The sequence below is a fragment of the Aegilops tauschii genome, chromosome 2 (assembly GCF_002575655.3).
Source record: "Aegilops tauschii subsp. strangulata cultivar AL8/78 chromosome 2, Aet v6.0, whole genome shotgun sequence".
Classification (NCBI taxonomy): Eukaryota; Viridiplantae; Streptophyta; class Magnoliopsida; order Poales; family Poaceae; genus Aegilops; species Aegilops tauschii.
In genome coordinates this window covers 372,630,851-372,653,253 of record NC_053036.3, presented here as the reverse complement: position 1 = coordinate 372,653,253, position 22,403 = coordinate 372,630,851, and positions in this window count along the sequence as shown.

Sequence of the window (22,403 nt, the reverse complement as noted above, 5' to 3'; positions counted from 1 at the left end):
GAATTCCTCACGAGAGACCGCGGTTCCCCCATCTCCCGTAGACGAGACAGGATTTTCACCGGAGTGCTCCTCCGCACCGTCTACGACGTCAACCATACTCTTTGGACGGTAAAGTCCTTAATAAAGAGACGAGGCTCTGATACCAATTGAAAGGATCGATATAGTTGACTAGAGGGGGGGGTGAATAGGCAACTAACAATTTTTAGCTTTTCTTTACCAAATTAAACTTTGCATCAAAATAGGTTGTCTAGATATGCAACTAAGTGAGCAACCTATATGATGCAACGACGACAAGCACGCAAGTAAGTAAGAGAAACAACACAAGTAAACTAGCGAAAGTAAAGGAACAAGATAACCAAGAGTGGAGCCGGTGGAGACGAGGATGTGTTACCGAAGTTCCTTCCTTTTGAAGGGAAGTACGTCTCCGTTGGAGCGGTGTGGAGGCACAATGCTCCCCAAGAAGCCACAAGGGCCACCGTATTCTCCTCACGCCCTCACACAATGCGAGATGCCGTGATTCCACTATTGGTGCCCTTGAAGGCGGCGACCGAACCTTTACAAACAAGGTTGGGGCAATCTCCACAACTTAATTGGAGGCTCCCAACGACACCACAAAGCTTCACCACAATGGACTATGGCTTCGCGGTGACCTCAACCGTCTAGGGTGCTCAAACACCCAAGAGTAACAAGATCCGCTAGGGATAAGTGGGGGAATCAAATTTCTCTTGGTGGAAGTGTAGATCGTGGCCTTCTCAACCAATCCCGAGCAAATCAACAAGTTTGATTGGCTAGGGAGAGAGATCGGGCGAAAATGGAGCTTGGAGCAACAATGGAGCTTTTGGGGGAAGAGGTAAGTCAACTTCGGGGAAGAAGACCCCTTTATATAGTGGGGGGAACAAACCAACCGTTACCCCCCCTCTGCCCCGAAGAGAGCGGTAGTACCGCTGTGCCAGCGGTACTACCGCTTGCAACACTAAGCGGTACTACCGCCCAAAAGCGCGGTACTACCGCTTGGTCCACAGCGGTACTACCGCGGAGGGAGGACGGTACTACCGCACAGGAGCGGTACTACGGCCCCCACAGCCGCGGCCAGTACCGTAAAACCCGACACGAAAAATGAGCCCTCGAATCGAGGCGGTACTAGCACGAGACCAGAGCGGTACTACGGCTTGGGGCCACCAGCGGTACTCATGCTCTGGAGCGGTACTACCGCGCCCAGAGCGGTACTACCGCTTGTGGCACCCAAGCGGTACTACCGCTCCGTCCCGCGGTACTACCGCTGGGACCAGAGATAGCACACACACGGAGCTACTAGCGGTACTACTGCTCTGGGCGGTACTACCGCTCCGGAGCGGTACTACCGCTTGTACCACCCAAGCGGTACTACCGCTCTGGCCCGCGGTACTACCGCTGGGACCAGAGAGGGCACAAAGAAAGGAGAATCCAAGCCCATCAACGAAACGGAAAGGCTCGGAGGGAGGGGCAAAGGAAGTGTACGTGATGATTCCGCCCTAGCCTTTCCAAAGCGGACCCCCTCTTGATAGTACGGTGATCCCTATGAAACTAGTCCACCAAACTAATCCGAAAGGACTACACCGTCTTCGCTTTAAGTTCCGAGGGGAGGATATCGTCTCGAGCCCAAAAGAATGAATCTCTGAAAAACACTCAACGCACACGATTAGTCCGCAAAAGCATTGTCATCAATCACCAAAACACCTTAGGGATAAATATGCCCTTACAGGTGCTTAGGCGAAGCCCTGCGTCGGTAGAACATCATCATCGTCACCACGCCGTCATGCTGACGAAACTCTCCCTCAACACTCGGCTGGATCGGAGTTCGAGGGACGTCATCGGGCTGAACGTGTGCTGAACTCGGAGGTGTCGTGCTTTCGGTACTTGATCGGTCGGATCGTGAAGACGTACGACTACATCAACCGCGTTGTGCTAACGCTTCCGCTTTCGGTCTACGAGGGTACGTGGACAACACTCTCCCCTCTCGTTGCTATGCATCACCATGAACTTGCGCGTGCGTAAGAATTTTTTGAAATTACTACATTCCCCAACACCAACTCATTAGTCACATTGCTTGCAAGGCTTATTATGATGTGCATTACCGAGAGGGCCCAGAGATACCTCTCTGATACTCGGAGTGACAAATCCTAATCTCGATCTATGCCAACCCAACAAACACCTTCGGAGATACCTGTAGAGCATCTTTATAATCACCTAGTTACGTTGTGACGTTTGATAGCACACAAGGCATTCCTCCGGTATCCGGGAGTTGCATAATCTCATAGTCAAAGGAATATGTATATGACATGAAGAAAGCTATAGCAATAAAACTGAACGATCATTATGCTAAGCTAACGGATGGGTCTTGTCCCATCACATCATTCTCCTAATGATGTGATCCCGTTCATCAAATGACAACACATGTCTATGGTTAGGAAACTTAACCATCTTTGATTAACGAGCTAGTCTAGTAGAGAATTACTAGGGACACGGTGTTTTGTCTATGTATCCACACATGTATCAAGTTTCCGGTTAATAATATTCTAGCATGAATAATAAACATTTATCATGATATAAGGAAATATAAAATAACAACTTATTATTGCCTCTAGGGCATATTTCCTTCAAGGCGCGGAGAGAATTTTGTTCATGGTATACATCAAGCGTGCTTGTCTGATGGTAATAGTAGTTACCCTGTATCATGAATATAGTATTTGATTTGTGTGTTCGGTAGGCGGTTCACTCTAAGGTTATGTAACTCCTCCTCGCGGGATTATGTTCCATATAATGGTCCATCTTCACCGTTGCCACGGAGTGGTCATGTACACAATTAAGGTCCTTGGACCAAAACCAAGCATTAAGTTAAATGGATCACTGTTATCTCATATTGTCTTCGATCCTCATAGATGTCTTCACATGTCACGTCAAAGGTCACAGATTTCCTAAACAATATGTGTTAATGGTTCGTTCAAAAAAATGTGTTACTGGTTTAGATCTTTAGATCGTGTTGCCTGGGCCCTTAAATTGGACAACAGGCATAGAGTTCACGACAGTGTAACAACTTACTAGGCATATCACCAGACTACAAACACAAATGACGACATATAGATCAGACACAAATGTATCTTACCACTCACGTACATCTCCCACACACAGAGGGAATTACTCACTTGTCATAAGGGAATATCCAATCATACGAGAGAATAAACATATGAAAACCATCTCGATAATATCGTGACAATCCACAATAGAAGAAAATGATCCAACAAGTCTTGATCTCCAGATAAGTATGAATAGAGTTTACAACTCGATCTCACAACTTGGAATTCCTCTTACACCAATTATGGAGATGAAAGGACCAAAACTATGAAGATCCCCGATGGTTCTCCGGATCTCTTCTCTGTCCTGGTAGTGGTAGCGGCGGCTAGGGTTCTCTGATTGCCCCCCCCCCCTTCATGAAAGTGTTTGTATAGATGTGGTGGGGCTGTAGGCACCTCATACGAGCAACCATGCGAGCGGGAGTGCTCGCATGGAAGGCCGTCTTTTGCTCTGTCTCGCCTGGTGGCTTGGCCTTTAACATGAAAGTTGCTCCATTTGCTCTGATTTCTCGTAATTCTCCTTGGTTTCTTCTAGATGCAATATTTCCTGTCAAACAACGGGAAAATGATTTTTCTTCTCTATTGAAGGATTAGCATTAGAAATAATCGACAAGAAGTGTGAATCTGATGAAAACCAAGCGAAAACATTTTGCAAATAACCGTAAATTCTTGAGCCAACAATGGGCACTACGAAAATGTGTAAAATTTGCCATTTGACAAGTTTGAAAATTCATAAATCTGTCGTGCGAACATTACGGAAATGTGTGAACTTGCCATGTCTAGAAAACAAGCATGACATGAATTTTATCATAGTGTATATACTAGGTTTGCAACAGACACTTGGCAAATTTGGCATGGTACAAAAAAGAAAGAATTGCCATGTTTTTTTAAATAAACTTGCAATAGTGTACACAGTAGATTTGTCATGGGCACTTGGAAAATTTGGAAATGGTGCATGAAAGTAAAAATTGCCATGGACACTTGGAAAATTTGGAAATGGTGCATGAAAGTAAAAATTGCATGCAAATTCAATCAAAACTTTACCTTGGTGACAACTTTAAAATTTTGTTTTGTAAAATTGTCATGTACCTAATACATTTTTTTTGCATATTTTGCCACCCGACAACCACAAATGATTATTTAGCATAAATCTATCTAAAATATGAGTTTGAGTTTACAACAAAGACGACAAGTCTTAAAATTACACAAAAAAGGAAAAGCAAGCTTTAAAACGTTTCGTAGTTTTGAGATTGCCATGGAATACAATTAATAGGACGTTCGGCTTTATAGCTTTGTATCGAGATATTCAGAATGGAACGCAAGGGGAGATAGAGGACTGGAAAATACTTGAAGGCTCTATTTATGAATCTTTTCCTTCATATATTATGGAGGGCACTCCATACATGTTATGAAGACTGACAATATGGCGCCTCTAGTAGTTTTTCTTAGTTTTCATATGGTAAGTTGTACGATGAATGTGAAATTACTTTTCACGAATCTAGAGGGCAGACGGGATGGGCCGCTGAGATTTCCCAAGAGACTTTATACCATAAAATCTTTAAAAATAAAGAAATTTATATGAATTTTACTGTTGGACCACCTTAGCCAGACGAGGTCCTGGTGGGACGCAACCAGACATGTAGGCCGAGGGGAACAGGCAGCAAGCATGGTGCGCTCACATGCCGATCACGAGGCACGCGCGTACCCATCTCATGAGAGGCAAACACTCCCGCAGGAGACGAACAACGCTGGCGAGCCAACCGGCCCTCACCCGACGCTCGCGGAGCAATGCACAAGATGGCCCACGCAGGAGTAACGAAAAGCAACACAAAAGATGGCCCAAGCGCGCCTGCGGCTCATGTGTATGGATCCCCGAGGAAATCGGTTGGGTGCTTATCTCCCGGGGAGATTGGACGACGGGAAACTTGCGAGGCGTGCATGAAACGAGCGATGTTGAGGGCAGTCGCGAGCATCAAGAAGGCGGGTACTCCATCATACTTTATAGGAGTAAAATATGATAAGTTGTATGATCGACGTGAAGTGACTTTTGACGAATCTAGAGGGCAGACGGAAAGGGTTGCTGAGATTTCCAAAGAGACTCTATATAAAGAGAAAAAGAAAGATATTTATATGAATTTTATTGTCGGCCAACCTTAGCCTATTGGGCTAAATCCACCACCGGAAATGACCATATAAAAAAGATAGGATTCTCTCAGCCGTATCAACTATACGGAAAATCTAGAAGGTGCTATTTTGGTTAACCATGATCTAGGGGGTGTTGTGTCAACAGATCTCTCCCCATATGTCTTTTCAACTGTTCTTGATCGTGCTTTACGTGTGGACTGATTCATGCACTAGTCGGAAAAGGGCTTTGGTACTGGTAACACAAGAATCTCGGTAGTGCAATCGTTTGTTTGATAATACTACCTGGAATAGACAACTCGGCGCAGGTTCCTCTCATGGTATGGTTGAAACGCTAGACAGCGACGGGTTGGACATTCATCACGAGACCACAGGAATGGATTCGTCCGTCCGTCCGGCCGGCCGGCCCCGTAGGTAGCCAGGCACAGATGCTTTCGGCCACTTGAGTGTACTTCTCGTTTAGGCACAAGCACGATATATATATTCTCCCGCCACCTTTAACCACCACTTTAAGATGCGTTGCGTTCGTTCGTTCAGTATAATTGTTGTTGCTTTGCTTGGATCGGTGGCATCTTGGTTTGACGCTTTGGGAGGGGAGAAAAGAAGATGAGCGATCGGCTGGTCGGCTACGGTAAAGCACGCGATTTCTTTGGTTCCATGGATGGACGGGTCGACCGCATCCGAATAGTTATCCCAACGGAATCGGTTTGCCGTATGATACGAGGGCACGTACAAGGATGGCATGTGAATACAGATGTCCCATGATAACAAGTAGTTTGAGATATCCTATATTTATTTATTTTGCTCAATGCAAGTTACCACTTAGTAAACCTAATTAAGAAATAGAAAATAAAGACTTCAGTATAGATGCATCTCTACTTTTCACTCCAACATTTTCAACTTTTGACACCGGATCATCTTTTTCTCTCCAAGCACCCGCCTCCTTCAGAGGACCCCGCTTTCCTATCCGAACCTACTTTACCTGATATCCGATCCTACATGGCATGCGAGACATCACCCTCGGGCTATGCATTGTACATGCCCTGATGCAGCTGTTGGTCGGCTTGCGCCATGACCGGCACCACGAAAACGAAAGCTTCTCAGTAAGAGGTGAGGTTGTCCGTCGGATCGGATCAATCGCATCGTTGCAGGTAATATAAGGCTTTGGAGCATCTACAGCCGGACCTCTCATACCCGTTCAGGCCGTCCAATCACCTGCCGGTAAAAAAAAACCCGACACAACCTGACCTCTCAAACCGCAGACAAACACACGGACTGACCGGCATCCCTCATATCCAACCCAAATATAGGCTGGATATAGGGCGCGTCCGCTTGACAGGCCCGGCCCACCACCGACTCCACAGCTGTTTCACAAAAACCCCAATCGGGGCGCCTCGCTACGAACCCTAGCTCACTCTCTCTCACTCCGTCCTCTCCTCTCCCTCCTTGATTTTGATCCCATCCACTAAGATGTCCAGCTCCGACAGCGACTCCCGCTTCGAGCTCGACTACGAGAAGGAGATGGCCCTCCGCATTGCGTTGGAGCGCTCCAAGCTGGAGACTGGCGACAGCTCCGAATCTGGAGCGTCGTCGCAGCTCCTGCGTCGCTGATACATCTCCAATGTATTTATAATTTTTGATTGTTTCATGCTATTATATTATCTATTTTGGATTTTTATATGCATTATTATACTATTTTATATTATTTTTGGGACTAACTTATTAACCTAGAGCCCAATGCCAATTTATGTTTTTTCCTTGTTTTTGTGTTTCGCAGAAAAGGATTATCAAACGGAGTTCAAACGGAATAAAAATTTTATGATGATTTTTTGGACCAGAAGACACCTAGAGGACTTGGAGTCCAAGCCAGAAGACCCACGAGGCGGCGGCAAGGGTGGAGGGCGCGCCCTAGGGGGGGCGCCCCCCTGCCTTGTGGCCCCGTCGGGAGTCCCCTGACCTACCTCTTCGTCCTATATATTCACATATATTCCAAAACCCTCGGAGAGAGCCACAAAAATACTTTTCCGCCGCCGCAACCTTCTGTTCCTGTGAGATCCCATCTTGGGGCCTTTTCCGGCATCCTATCGGAGGGGGATTCGATCACGGAGGGCATCTACATCAGCACTATTGCCCTTCCGATGAAGCATGGGTAGTTTACCTCAGACCTACGGGTCCATAGCTAGAAGCTAGATGCCTTGTTCTCTCTGTTTGATTCTCAATACCATGTTCTCCTCGATGTTTTTGGAGATCTATCTGATGTAATCTTCTTTTGCGGTGTGTTTGTCCAGATCCGATGAATTATGGATATATGATCAGCTTATTTATGAATATTATTTGAATCTTCTCTGAATTCTTATATGCATGATGTGATATCTTTGTATTTCTCTTCGAGTTATTGGTTTGGTTTGGCCAACTAGATTGGTTTTTCTTGCAATGAGAGAGGTGCTTAACTCTGGGTTCAATCTTGCGTGATTTCACCCAGTGATAAAGTAGGGGTAGCGAGACACGTATTGAATTGTTGCCATCGAGAATAAAAAGATGGGGTTTTCATCATATTGCTTGAGTTTATTCCTCTACATCATGTAATCTTACTTAAGGCGTTACTCCGTTCTTTATGAACTTAATACTCTATATGCATGCTGGATAGCGGTCGATGTGTGGAGTAATAGTAGTAGATGCAGGCAGGAGTCGGTCTACTTGACACACACGTGTTGCCTATATGCATAACCATTGCCTTGGATATCGTCATAACTTTGCGCTTTTCTATCAATTACTCGACAGTAATTTGTTCACCCACCGTATTATTTGCCTTCAAGAGAGAAGCCTCTAGTGAAACATATGGCCCCTGGGTCTATTTTCCATCATATTTGTTTCCGATCTACTATTTTGCAATCCTTTATTTTCAGATCTATAAACCAAAAAAACCAAAAATATTTTATCTTTTATTTTGTTTTATCTATCTCTATCAGATCTCACCTTTGCAAGTGACCGTAAAGGTAGCAATTCAAAAAATGGAGCACAAAAGGTATTGCAATGCTTGAAAATGAGGCTTAGGGTCCGTACTTTTGCTAGTGCAATCTCTCAACAATACTAATCTAATTGGATCATATAACCATCCCTCAAAGTGCGATGAAGAATCACTCCAAAATTCCTATCTAGCGAAGAACATAAGACGAAATCGTTTGCAGGGTACGAAATCACCTCAAAACTATTCTTTCTGATCAATCTATCCTAGAGTCCATACTAAAATAACACCAAGCTATTCTTTCCAATCGACCTAACCAAGAGTTTGTACTAAAATAAGACCATATGATACACATCAACCAACTCTAATGTCACCTAGATACTCCAATGTCACCGCGAGTATCCGTGAGTTGATTATATGATATGCATCAAACAATTTCAGATTCATAATACTCAATCCAACACAAAGAACTTCAAAGAGTGCCCCAAGATTTCTACCGGAGAAACAAAGACGAGAACGTGCATCAACCCCTATGCATAGATTTCCCCAATATCACATCGGGAATAAGCGAGTTGAGTGCCAAAACCAATATCAAGTGAATCAATATGATACCCCATTCTCACCACGGGTATTCATAGCAAGACATACATCAAGTGTTCTCAAATCCATAAAAGTATCAATCCGATAAAACGAAATCTCAAAGGGAAAACACAATTCACAACAAGGTAGAGAGGGAGATACACCATATGATCCAACTATATTAACAAAGCCCGCTGTAAGGGCATTTTTATCCCTAAGATGTTTTGGTGATTGATGACAATGCTTTTGCGGACTAATCGTGTGCATTGAGTGGTTTCAGAGATTCATCCTTTCGGCACGAGACGATTCCCTCCCCTCGGAGCTTGAAGCGAAGACGGTGTAGTCCTTTCGAATTAGTTTGGTGGACTAGTTTCATAGGGATCACCGTACTATCAAGAGGGGGTCCGCTTTGGAAAGGCTAGGGCGGAATCATCACGTACACTTCCTTTGCCCCCCTCCGAGCCTTTCCGCTTCTATGATGGGCTCGTTCCTCTTCTCAGTGTGCCCTCTCTGGTCCCAGCGGTAGTACCGCGGGCCGGAGCGGTAGTACCGCTTATGGCTACAAGCGGTAGTACCGCTCTGAGAGCGGTAGTACCGCTCTAGAGCCGTAGTACCGCTGGTAGCCCCTAGCTGTAGTACCGCTGCGGTCTCGTGCTAGTACCGCCTCGATTCGAGGGGTCTTTTTTCGTGTCGGGTTTTACGGTACTAGTCGCGGCAGTGGGGGCCGTAGTACCGCTCGTATGCGGTAGTACCGCCCTGACCACCGCGGTAGTACCGCTCTAGGCCCAGCGGTAGTACCGCCCGAGGGAGCGGTAGTACCACTGTGATCAGCGGTAGTACCGCTGCTTCCTGCGGTAGTACCGCTCTCTGCGGGGCTGGTGTGGGGGGTAACGGTTGGATTGTTCCCCCCACTATATAAGGAGGTCTTCTTCCCCAATGTTGACCTACCTCTTCCCCCAAAAGCTCCATTGTTGCTGCAAGCTCCATTTTCGCCCGATCTCTCTCCCTAGCCAATCAAACTTGTTAATTTGCTCGGGATTGGTTGAGAAGGCCCCGATCTACACTTCCACCAAGAGAAATTTGATTCCCCCCACTTATCCCTAGCGGATCTTGTTACTCTTGGGTGTTTGAGCACCCTAGACGGTTGAGGTCACCGCGGAGCCATAGTCCATTGTGGTGAAGCTTTGTGGTGTCGTTGGGAGCCTCCAATTAAGTTGTGGAGATTGCCCCAACCTTGTTTGTAAAGGTCCGGTCGCCACCTTCAAGGGCACCAATAGTGGAATCATGGCATCTCGCATTGTGTCAGGGCGTGAGGAGAATACGGTGGCCCTAGTGGCTTCTTAGGGAGCATTGTGCCTCCACACCGCTCCAACGGAGACGTAATTCCCCTCAAAAGGAAGGAACTTCGGTAACACATCCTCGTCTTCACCGGCTCCACTATTGGTTATCTCGTCCCTTTACTTTCGCAAGTTTACTCGTGTTATATCTCTTATTTGCTTGCATGCTTGTTGTCATTGCATCATATAGGTTGCTCACTTAGTTGCATATCTAGACAACCTATTTTGATGCAAAGTTTAATTTGGTAAAGAAAAGCTAAAAATTGTTAGTTGCCTATTCACCCCCCCTCTAGTCAACTATATCGATCCTTTCAATTGGTATCAGAGCCTCGTCTCTTTATTAAAGACTTTACCGTCCAAAGAGTATGGTTGACGTCGTAGACGGTGTGGAGGAGCACTCCGGTGTGAATCCGGTCTCGTCTACGGGAGATGGGGGAACCGCGGTCTCTCGTGAGGAATTCAATGTGGCGTTGGACACATTGAAAACCTCCATGACGACCGAGGTCGAAAGCATGTTTAATAAATTCTTAGAACGGCTTAAACTTTCCACCGCACCGTTGAAAGTGGGTGATCCCGCTAACAAGGTGACGGATGCTACCTCCGACAAGGGGGAAGCTAATAGCGAGAAAGCTCGTTCTTCTAGTGGTAAAAATGGGACCAGCATCTTTGCCCATGTGGAACCTCCACCTGTCTATGGTGGACCGCTCCCTTCCACTCATTTGAATCATGCCGGCCCGGCCCCTAAGATTGAGAAGAATGTAGATTTTGATTCTTGGGTCTATCGTTTTAAGCGTCATTTAAATCATGTGAACACTAACCTTTGGAGAATCATTGAAGAAGGTTTTTATCCGCATGAACGAAGTAACTTCACTCCTAGAGAAGTTGTGGATCATCAATTCAATGAGAATGCTCTCTTCATCATCCAAGAAGCAATCCCACCCGAAGATCTTCCTCATCTCCGGCCTTACACCATGGCCAAAGATGCTTGGCTCCAAGTTGTTTCCCTCTATCGGGGAAGCGCAAGCATTCAATGCTCCAACTATGAAGTGGTGCAATATGAAGCCGACGAGTTTGCAATGAAAGAAGATGAAGAACCTCGTGAGCTTTTTCGGAGAGTAACCAAACTCGCGGTCTCTCTCCGAGATCATGGAAGTAAGGACACGGATGACAATTGGATCAAGCGCAAATTCCTCAAGGCAATGATGCCCTACCACAAAGCCATGTCCTCCGTAATTCTTCAAAGGCCGGACTTCCACACCTTGTCATCAAGTGAAGTGTTGGATGAGTTTGTTGCTATGAGCATCTTGGACAAGACCGCCGACAATGCGGTTCTTCGCTCTCAAAGAGTAAAGAAGCCCAACCTTGCTCTAAAGGCCAAGGTTAGTATGGAGGAAGAGGATGAAGAGGAAGAAGAGGAAGGCAACCTCGAAGATACGAAGTATGCCTATCATGAACACATGGCTCTTGCTTTAAGGCAATTTTGGAGCAAAAAGAACACAAGGCCAAACTTCAACAAGAGCAATTCAAGTGGCGCGAACGGCAAGCAACGAGTGAGGACTTGCTTCAATTGTGGCAATGTGAGCCACTTTATTGCGGAGTGCCCTTACGAGAAGAGGGAAGACAATGGTGGCAAGCTCATTAGAAAGGACAAGGCCAAGTCGTTCCCCAACAAGAGCAACTTCACCAAGAAGACTCCTCCCAAGGCATTGGTGGTACAAGAAGAGTACAATGAGGATGATGACGATGATGAAGATGGTGAGTCGGTTGCCATGGCCTCCGTTGCCATTGCGAAGACTCCACGGGTGTCTCTCTTCGACTCACCCAATGAGAACATCACCGCCAAGTGCCTCATGGCTAAAGCCACCAATAAGGTAACCTCCAACATCAAAACTACCATCATTAATCATCCTTCTTCGACGGATAGCATTGATGAACATGAGGGGACAAATGTGGAGGAAAATGAGTTTGAGATCTTTATGGGTAAACTCAAGGGTAAATCCAAGAAGCACTTCGTTGCTCTCTTGGAACAACTTGGTGAAGCCAATGACATGATCGAGGCTCACGAAGATACCATCTCTAAGATGGAGGGGCATAGTCGTGACTATGCCGATGAGATTTCGGATCTCTCCAATGCTCTTGACGAAGAGCGTGGTCTTCGTTTGGCTCTTGAGGAGTCATACAACGATGATCATGCTAAGTTAAAGAAATATCTTGATCATGCTCTTGTTGTGTCTCGTGTGCTAAACTCCGAGAAGGCAAAACTTGGGGTTGATCTTGCTAGACTTAAAAAGGAGTTTGACATTCTCGACAAGGCTCACAAAGTCTTGAAGGGCGTTCATGCTAGCCTCAAGGAGTCTCATGATCAACTCCATGTAAAGCTAACTAAGGAGAAAGCCACCTTTCCTCATATGGTGTTAATTGATAATGCAAATGCTACTAACCTTATTGTGAGCATGTGCATCTTGTTGAGGAGAATGCTAAGTTGAAGGAGCATCTTGAGAAAGGCCTTGTGTCATGCATACAAGGTGAGAAAAACCTCAACGACCTTTTGAGAAACCAAAAGGAAGTTGTGGCCAAGGAGGGGATTGGGTTCGCACCCAAGCCCAAGAACAAGAAGAAGAATGACAAGACAAAACGACCTCCTCCTCTCAAGCAAACTTTTGTGAAGGAGGGAGAGGGTGATTCCAAGGAGAAGAAGAACAATGCGAAGGGTGACGGTGTCAAGAAGGGCAATACCATCCCATCCAACAAAGCCGGCGACTTTAATCCTTCTTATGTGTTATGCCGTGCAAGTGATGGGCATGTTTATGCCAAATTTGTTGGTTCTCCTCATGAGTATATTGAATGGTCCATTTGGGTTCCTAAGACCCTTGTTACTAACATCAAAGGACCCATTACAAAATGGGTACCTAAAACCAAGCATTGATCTCTTGTAGGTGTTTGCTTCCGGTGGGGGATCATGGTTGCTCGATAGTGGAGCTACAAATCATATGACCGGAAGCAAGGACTTGGTGGTGGACGTGCACAAGATTCCATCTATGCCCACCAATGTCGAGTGGGGTGATGCCTCGTCTTCTAAGGTATTGGTACTCGGCAAAGTTGTCATTTCTCATGATCTCACGATCGAGAAGGTCATGCTAGTTGAGTCCCTTGCATACAATTTACTTTCCGTTCGTCAACTTGCTACCATGGGCTTTGCCACTTTCTTTGATATTGATACCGTGGCCCTCTTGTGGAGCAAGACTCTTAAAGTAGCCTTTGTTGGGCATGTCGAGAACGGTCTCTATGTGATTAACTTTTCGGAGCGACCCACTAAGACCGCGACATGCCTAATGGCTAAAGTTGACGTGGGATGGCTTTGGCATTGTCGTTTAGCCCATGTCAATATGAGATCTTTGCAAAGTCTTCTCAAGGGGGACCATGTCCGTGGACTAACGAACGTTAGTTTTGCTAAAGATCGTGCTTGTAGTGCTTGTATCGAAGGAAAGCTTCATGAGAAGGCTCACCCTCCCACGACTCTCATTTACTCGAAGAGGCCTTTGGAGCTCCTTCATTTGGATCTCTTTGGGCCTCCATCCTTTGATAGTCTTGGGGGTAGAAAGTATTGCTTGGTAATTGTGGATGACTATTCAAGATACACTTGGGTGTATTTCTTCAAGAGGAAGAGTGAGACCCAACAAACCGTCATTGACTTTGCAAATGAAGCCCAACGTCAACACAATGCAAAGATCTTGACAATAAGAAGTGACAACGGCACCGAGTTCAAAAAATACACCTTGGATGAGTGATGAGGGGTTCAAGCATCAATATTCCGCACCTTACACCCCTCAACAAAATGGTGTTGCGGAGAGGAAGAACCGGACGTTGATGGATGCGGCAAGGACCATGATGGCGGAGTTCAAGTCTCCATACAACTTTTGGGCCGAAGCCATCAACACCGCGTGTCATGCTTCAAATCGGCTCTATCTCCGCAAAGGCTTGAACAAGACTCCATATGAGATACTCACCGGTAACAAACCCAACCTCAAGTACTTTCGGGTGTTCGGGTGTAAGTGTTTCATTCTCAAGAAAGGTGTTCGTTTGTCTAAATTTGAGTCTAGAGCTCATGAGGGCATATTTGTTGGTTATGCTACAAACTCCCATGCTTACCGTGTTCTCATTAAGTCCACGGGACTTATTGAGGAGACGTATAACGTGGAGTTTGATGAGAATAACGGTCCCAAGTGGAGCAAAGTGGTACTTGTGATGTAGGTGATGAAATTCTTCCCCAAGCCATAAGAAGAATGGGTGTTGGTTATATCCTACCCATTGAGGAACCCCTTGTGGCTGAAGAAGGAGGACAATGCTCCACTCAAGTGGAGCCATCACCAACCCAAGACCCACACACTTCCGAAGAACAAAGTGAAGGCTCTCAACCTCATGAACAAGATCAAGGGCAAGATCAACCTCAAGATGGTGGTGATCCACCAAATGATGCCCAAGGTCAAGTTCTCCCCCTCGAGCAAGTTCAAGATCAAGGACAAGCTCAAGACGACGCTCAAGATGATCAAGTAACCCCTCCTCGTTTCACTTCCGAGGAGGAATTGGAGCGTCGTGCCGCTAAGATCGCTTCCAAGCTCACCACCAAAGGTCATCTCATGGAGAATGTGGTTGGAAGCCTAAGAAAGGGGGTAAGCACTCGTAGACAATTAGCAAACTATTGTGAACATCATGCGTTTGTTTCTTGTGTCGAACCCCAAAAGGTTTATGAAGCGCTCGAGGACCCGGATTGGCTCAATGCCATGCATGAAGAACTCAACAACTTCGAACATAACCAAGTGTGGAAATTAGTGCCAAGGCCAACCGGGAACCATAATGTCATAGGAACCAAGTGGATATTCAAGAACAAGCAAGATGCTCATGGGATCATTGTTCGCAACAAGGCTCGTTTGGTGGCACAAGGCTACTCCCAAGTCAAGGGTATCGACTACGGTGAAACCTTTGCCCCCGTCGCTCGCCTTGAATCTATTCGTTTGTTGATTGCGTATGCTTCTCATCATAATTTCACGTTGCAACAAATGGATGTGAAGAGTGCTTTTCTTAATGGTCCCATAAATGAGTTGGTGTATGTCAAAAAAAACCCGGGTTCGAAGATCCCCATTTCCCCGATCATGTGTATCAACTCCACAAGGCGCTCTATGGCCTTAAACAAGCCCCACGTGCGTGGTATGAGCATCTTACGGAGTTGTTACAAGATCGTGGATTCGAAATCGGGAAAATCGACCCCACTCTTTTTACTAAGAAGGTCAAAGGGGAGTTGTTTGTGTGCCAACTATATGTTGATGATATTATTTTTGGTTCCCCTAACAAAGCCTTCAATGAAGAATTTGCCGCTCTCATGACCTCAAAGTTCAAGATGTCTATGATGGGAGAGTTGAAGTTCTTTCTCGGATTCGAAATCAAACAAAGAAGAGAAGGAATCTTCATCAACCAAGCCAAATACACTCAAGACATGCTAAAGAGATTCAAGCTAAGTGATGTCAAGCCGGCTTCCACTCCAATGCCCACCAAGTGCCAACTTGACATTGATCCCAATGGTAAAGCGGTGGATCAAAAGGTATATCGCTCTATGATTGGATCCTTGCTTTACCTTTGTGCATCTAGACCGGATATCATGTTGAGTATGGGAATTTGTGCACGGTTTCAAGCTGCACCTAAGGAAAGCCACTTTGTGGCGGTCAGGCGAATCTTTCGATATTTGGCTCATACCCCAAACTTTGGCTTATGGTACGCAAGAGGAGCAAACTTCAAGCTTGTAGGTTATTCGGACTCCGATTGGGCGGGAGACAAAGTGGATAGGAAGTCCACTTCCGGAGGGTGCCAATTTCTTGGTTGCTCTTTGGTAAGTTGGTCTTCTAAAAAGCAAAGTTGTGTGTCTCTCTCGTCCACCGAAGCGGAGTATGTGGCGGCCGGGAGTTGCTGTGCACAACTCTTATGGATGAGGCAAACTTTAAAGGATTACGGTGTCATTTGTGACAAAGTGCCTCTTTGGTGTGACAATGAAAGTGCCATCAAGATTTCTCTCAACCCGGTGCAACACTTCAAGACGAAGCATATTGAGATTCAGTATCACTTCATCCGGGATCATATTAGGCGAGGGGAGATCGAGCTCAACTATGTCAACACTCATGATAACCTTGCAGATATTTTCACGAAGCCATTGGATGAAGCAAGATTTCGCGAGTTAAGGCATGAGCTAAATATCATTGATTCGAGCAATGTGGTTTGAACCTTTGCACACCCCTCACATTCATCATGCATTCTTGTCTAGGTGTAGGCATGGACTTAGGGGGAGTGTTGTTCTCTCAATGAACTCTTCCTCCCCCCATAATGCATAAACTAATCTCACTCTTTCACATTAGCCATTTTTGATGGTACTTGTGCTTCAAAGACGAGTTTTGGTCATGGGCCCAAGGATAATTCTTCGCGGTGCCATACCAATTGACTCAAACATAGGTGGCCTCGGCCACTGCCCTCTCGTGTAGAGGTGTGTGGTTCTTGTTCTCGTGCTGGTGCTCTGGTTGCTTTGTGTTGGTTTTCTCCTCTTGCCGTCGTTTCCCTTCTTTTCTTTTTGTGCCATAGGTGTTGAGTCTTGTTTTGAGTTGTGCTGGGCGGTACTACCGTTGTGAAGGCGCGGTACTACCGCTGGAGCGGTACTACCGCCCATCACCACGGTACTACCGCTGAGCGGTACTACCGCCCATCACCACGGTACTACCGCTGAGGGGCGGGGCCAGGGGGTTAAGTCGTGGGAAGGGGTGGTTTCCTCCCCATACCCATTTGCTTCGTCCCCTTGTTCCTCTTCCTCTCTCTCTCCAGCACCATCTCGCTGCGGGAGGGCTCCGGCGGCCCTCCGTCTCCGGACCGTTCCTCTCCATTTCCTTCGGTGGAGTCGATCCCCACCTCGTCCTCTTGCCATGGATGTCGGTATTGCCCCCGTTCCTCTTCTCTTCTTGTCTAGTTTTCAGATCTCGCGTTTTAGGGGCAATAGTGGTTGCATCTCTAGATTTTTGGCCAAATCTAGGCTTGAGTAGGTTGGAGAAGGCAACTAGACTCTTTGGATTGATGTTTGGTAGGTTTATTTTTGAATTTGGCATCCCCGGTAGTGGCGGATCTGACCACGGCAGTAGGTATCCTCCGTGCCCCATCTCGGGCGGTACTACCGCCCATCTGGCGCGGTACTGCCGCTGTGGAGGCACGGTACTACCGCTGTTGCGGTACTACCGCTGTGTGGGCACGGTACTACCGCCGGATGCCCAGTTCCAACGTTTCCTACCACATGTTGATCCATATTCCATGTGTTTGGTTCCAGGTGATGAACATCCTGAGCAGCAAGTCCGCCGTGTCAACCCCGGGCGTTCAACGTCAAAGCGGCACCGCACATCTGAGGCTGCAGGTGGTTCTTCCAGTGCTCCACCACCACCAGTGGGTGCTTCCTCAAGTGCCAATCCTCCTCTCAAGATGAAGACTGCCAACAGGCCGAAGCCAAGTGGCAAGAAGGTGACTGAGATGACTAGCAAGGAATTCTGGGACAGGCGTCGCCGCAACCCATATGAGGAAGACCAAGAACCCAACCTTGTCAATCGCCCGTTCTGGAACCGGTTTCAGTATGCCACCTACTTTGACGTGATCAAGGCTAAGAAGAACCTCTTTGTCAATGTTCATTCCATCAACACGGATGCTATGGAGAAGGACCCTGAGTACTTTGGTGATGCCCTTCAGATGTGCTCTCAGTTGAACATTCTCAGGATCATGCAGTTCAACAAGGACTTTGATGCAGATTTGCTGGCTCAGTTCTTTGCCACTGTCCACCTAGGAACTGATGAAGACAGGACTCTGACTTGGATGACTAATGGGAAGGTGCTAGCTGTCAAGTGGAAGGCCTTCATGGGGTTGCTAGAGGTGGAAGATCAAGGGCTCGAGACTCCAGTCGGATTTCGTCCTCACCACAATGTTACCTCCACTCACAAGCAAGCCCTCTGGCCCTACTGTACTCGGAAGGTCAACCCTGAGACCAGGAAGGAAACCTATGAGTTGTCTACCTATCTGGACATCCTTCACCGTATCTTCCGCGAGACTCTCTTCCCTCGTATCGGGAATCTGGACATGGTACACTCTTATCTCGTGGACATGCTTCTCTTCTGCCAGCGTGAGAAGGACGCAAACACTGGCGAGTCCTTGGACATCTCTCATGTTATGTGGTCTGAACTTCTTGCTGCTATTTCTGAGCGCAAGTGCCCGATTTATGGTCCGTTCATTATGTTGCTCATTGAGAAGGCTTGGAGACGTACCTATCCTGATGAGCACCTGGAAACTGGAGAGTTGGTTTCTCATGAGATCAAGCGTCTGAGGAAGAAGGATAATTGGGGCATTCCTAGATCTGGAGTTCCATCTTCTGCTGCTGCCATGGAGACCGAGGGCGAGACTGATGCCGATGATGACGATGAGGATTATGTGCCTTCTGGGACAGAGCCTTCTGCGGTAGAGCCCTCTTGGGCAAAGAAGCTCAAACACAAGATGAAGAAGTTGTTCTGCATGGAGTCTCACGGTCAGTACATGACTCATGTGGCCGAGAAGAAGGCAAGGGGGCGTCACAAGGAGCTTATGCGTCAGTTGGGTGCGACAGTCACCAGCGGCTCTGAGGGTCAGATCACTGAGGAGGAGTGGATCCAGCAGCACTCCGTGGACCGATTCAGATGCCGAGCAGTTTCCGGCCGAGGACGGCGGTGCAGATGATCACGCAGAGTCCTGATGTTCGAGATCCTCAGCATGCTCTCACCTGGAGCTGTAGGTTAGCTCTTTGCCCCTTTTGGTGTCTCGATGCCAAAGGGGGAGAGAATTTAGGGATTTGCATCGTTGTGTTGCGAGTGTGTCTTTGTCTTTGTGCTTTCGTTGTGTTTGCTACCTTGTGCTTTGTTTGGTTTTGTGTTCAGTAAGACCTTAGTTCCAGTCATACGGTGTGAGACATATGCTACCTTATATGCTACCTTATCCTTATCATACTTTATCTATGTCTCTAGTCATTTGGTATCTCATGAGTTGCATGCTTATATTGTTATATACCCTGCTCTCTTGAATCTCGCTTAGGTTGTTGGTCTCTAAAATACAGGGGGAGTGTTGATCCTAGTATGTGTGTCGTGCAGTCCAAAGCACTTATCTTGATGGCACACATCTAGGGGGAGCCCGTCTATATTTTAGAGATTTGGGGTTTGCTTATGTCCTTTGTCTTTTCCCGTTTGTGCAAATCCCGTATTGTCATCAATCCACCAAAAAGGGGGAGATTGTAAGGGCATTTTTATCCCTAAGATGTTTTGGTGATTGATGACAATGCTTTTGCGGACTAATCGTGTGCATTGAGTGTTTTCAGAGATTCATCCATTTGGCACGAGACGATTCCCTCCCCTCGGAGCTTGAAGCGAAGACGGTGTAGTCCTTTCGAATTAGTTTGGTGGACTAGTTTCATAGGGATCACCGTACTATCAAGAGGGGGTCCGCTTTGGAAAGGCTAGGGTGGAATCATCACGTACACTTCCTTTGCCCCCCTCCGAGCCTTTCCGCTTCTATGATGGGCTCGTTCCTCTTCTCAGTGTGCCCTCTCTGGTCCCAGCGGTAGTACCGCGGGCCGGAGCGGTAGTACCGCTTATGGCTACAAGCGGTAGTACTGCTCTGAGAGCGGTAGTACCGCTCTAGAGCCATAGTACCGCTGGTAGCCTCTAGCTGTAGTACCGCTGCGGTCTCGTGCTAGTACCGCCTCGATTCGAACGGTCTTTTTTCGTGTTGGGTTTTACGGTACTAGCCGCGGCAGTGGGGGCCGTAGTACCGCTCGTATGCGGTAGTACCGCCCTGACCACCGCGGTACTACCGCTCTGGGCCCAGCGGTAGTACCGCCCAGGGGAGCGGTAGTACCGCTGTGATCAGCGGTAGTACCGCTGCCTCCTGCGGTAGTACCGCTCTCTGCGGGGCTGGTGTGGGGGGTAACGGTTGGATTGTTCCCCCCACTATATAAGGAGGTCTTCTTCCCCAAAGTTGACCTACCTCTTCCCCCAAAAGCTCCATTGTTGCAAGCTCCATTTTCGCCCGATCTCTCTCCCTAGCCAATCAAACTTGTTGATTTGCTCGGGATTGGTTGAGAAGGCCCCGATCTACACTTCCACCAAGAGAAATTTGATTCCCCCCACTTATCCCTAGCGGATCTTGTTACTCTTGGGTGTTTGAGCACCCTAGACGGTTGAGGTCACCGCGGAGCCATAGTCCATTGTGGTGAAGCTTTGTGGTGTCGTTGGGAGCCTCCAATTAAGTTGTGGAGATTGCCCCAACCTTGTTTGTAAAGGTCCGGTCGCCGCCTTCAAGGGCACCAATAGTGGAATCACGGCATCTCGCATTGTGTGAGGGCGTGAGGAGAATACGGTGGCCCTAGTGGCTTCTTGGGGAGCATTGTGCCTCCACACCGCTCCAACGGAGACGTACTTCCCCTCAAAAGGAAGGAACTTCGGTAACACATCCTCGTCTTCACCGGCTCCACTATTGGTTATCTCGTCCCTTTACTTTCGCAAGTTTACTCGTGTTATATCTCTTATTTGCTTGCATGCTTGTTGTCATTGCATCATATATAGGTTGCTCACTTAGTTGCATATCTAGACAACCTATTTTGATGCAGAACTTTAATTTGGTAAAGAAAAGCTAAAAATTGTTAGTTGCCTATTCGCCCCCCTCTACTCAACTATATCGATCCTTTCACCCGCGATACATCAAGATCGTGCCATCTCAAGAATACGAGAGAGGAGATTAAACACATAGCTACTGGTATAAACCCTCAGCCCCGAGGGTGGACTACTCCCTCCTCATCATGGTGGCCGCCGAGATGATGAAGATGGCCACCGGAGATGATTTCCCCCTCCGACAGGGTGCCAGAACGGGGTCTAGATTGTTTTTTTGTGGCTGTAGAGGCTTGCGGCGGCGGAATTTCTCATCTAGGGTTCTCCCGACGGTTTTTGAAATATTTGACGATTTATAGGGCGAAGAGGGGGTACGGGAGGCCACCGAGGTGGGCACAACCCACCTGGGCGCGCCTGGGGGCCCAGGCGTGCCCTGGTGGGTTGTGCCCCCCTCGGGGCACCCCCCAGGTGCTTCTCTGGCCCACTGTTTGTCTTCTGGTCCAAAAAAATCTTCGAAAGTTTCGCTGCATTTGGACTCCGTTTGATATTGATTTTCTGCGATGTAAAAAAAAGCAAAAAACAGCAACTGTCACTGGGCACTATGTCATCCCAAAAAATGATATAAATGATTGAGAATGATAATATATTGGCATGGATACTTCATAAATTATAGATACGTTGGAGACGTATCAAAGCGGAGGCAAGACATGGCTGTAAGCGTCCGCGACTGGTGGAGGGTCTTGATCATCTGCGGAGTAGGTGCAGCTGTCGTGGTCACCGTCGCCGTTGTCGGTGTCGAAGTCGGAGAGGACGATGAGCCCCTTCATCTGACGAACTGTCTTGTCTTGCCTCCGTTGTCGGAGTGAAGCTCCGCCATCTACGTCTTTAGTTTGAAGTTCTTAGTAATCTAATTTAAACTTGTCGGTCGTTTATGTGAATTATGTGAACTTTGGCGATTTTTTGGAGATCCGTTGGTGATCTTTTGGTGATCTGAATGTGCATTTCTATGTTTGATTCTATGTTTGTTCGATGATCTATGTTGTTTAGTTCCACGTCGCATGTTTAGTATGGATATTATGTACGGGATATGAGAATTTTTTTGAAAAGAAGGAAGACCCGCAGCCTCTGCATCTGGGCGATGCATGCAGCCAATTTATTAATTATTCACAAAGACCATACAAAATAATACATCAGTAAGTGTGAAGCCACCATCTTGGCAACATCTGTCGCTACTCATATCCAGTTGATAAAGGGATGCTGATAGTACAAGCCTAATACCAAACAAACCTCGCAGCAAAGCCTAACATCTAAGACCGGAGGCCCAAACCAAACCATAATGCCGGGTATGAGGCACACACCGGCCCGGCGCGGTCTCAGAGGCCGCAGCCGCCAACTACCACCGATCCCTCTTCAGAGTGGTACTGACGCATCAACCTTGACCGGCCTAGCAGTCGTCGACGCCACCACGATGCCAGACAACGCCACCATCCTGCGCTCGTCTATCTACACATGCCCAGCGACGAGACCCCGCTGCTCCATGCCGCTATCGACGTGCGAGATGCCACGTCGCTCCTCC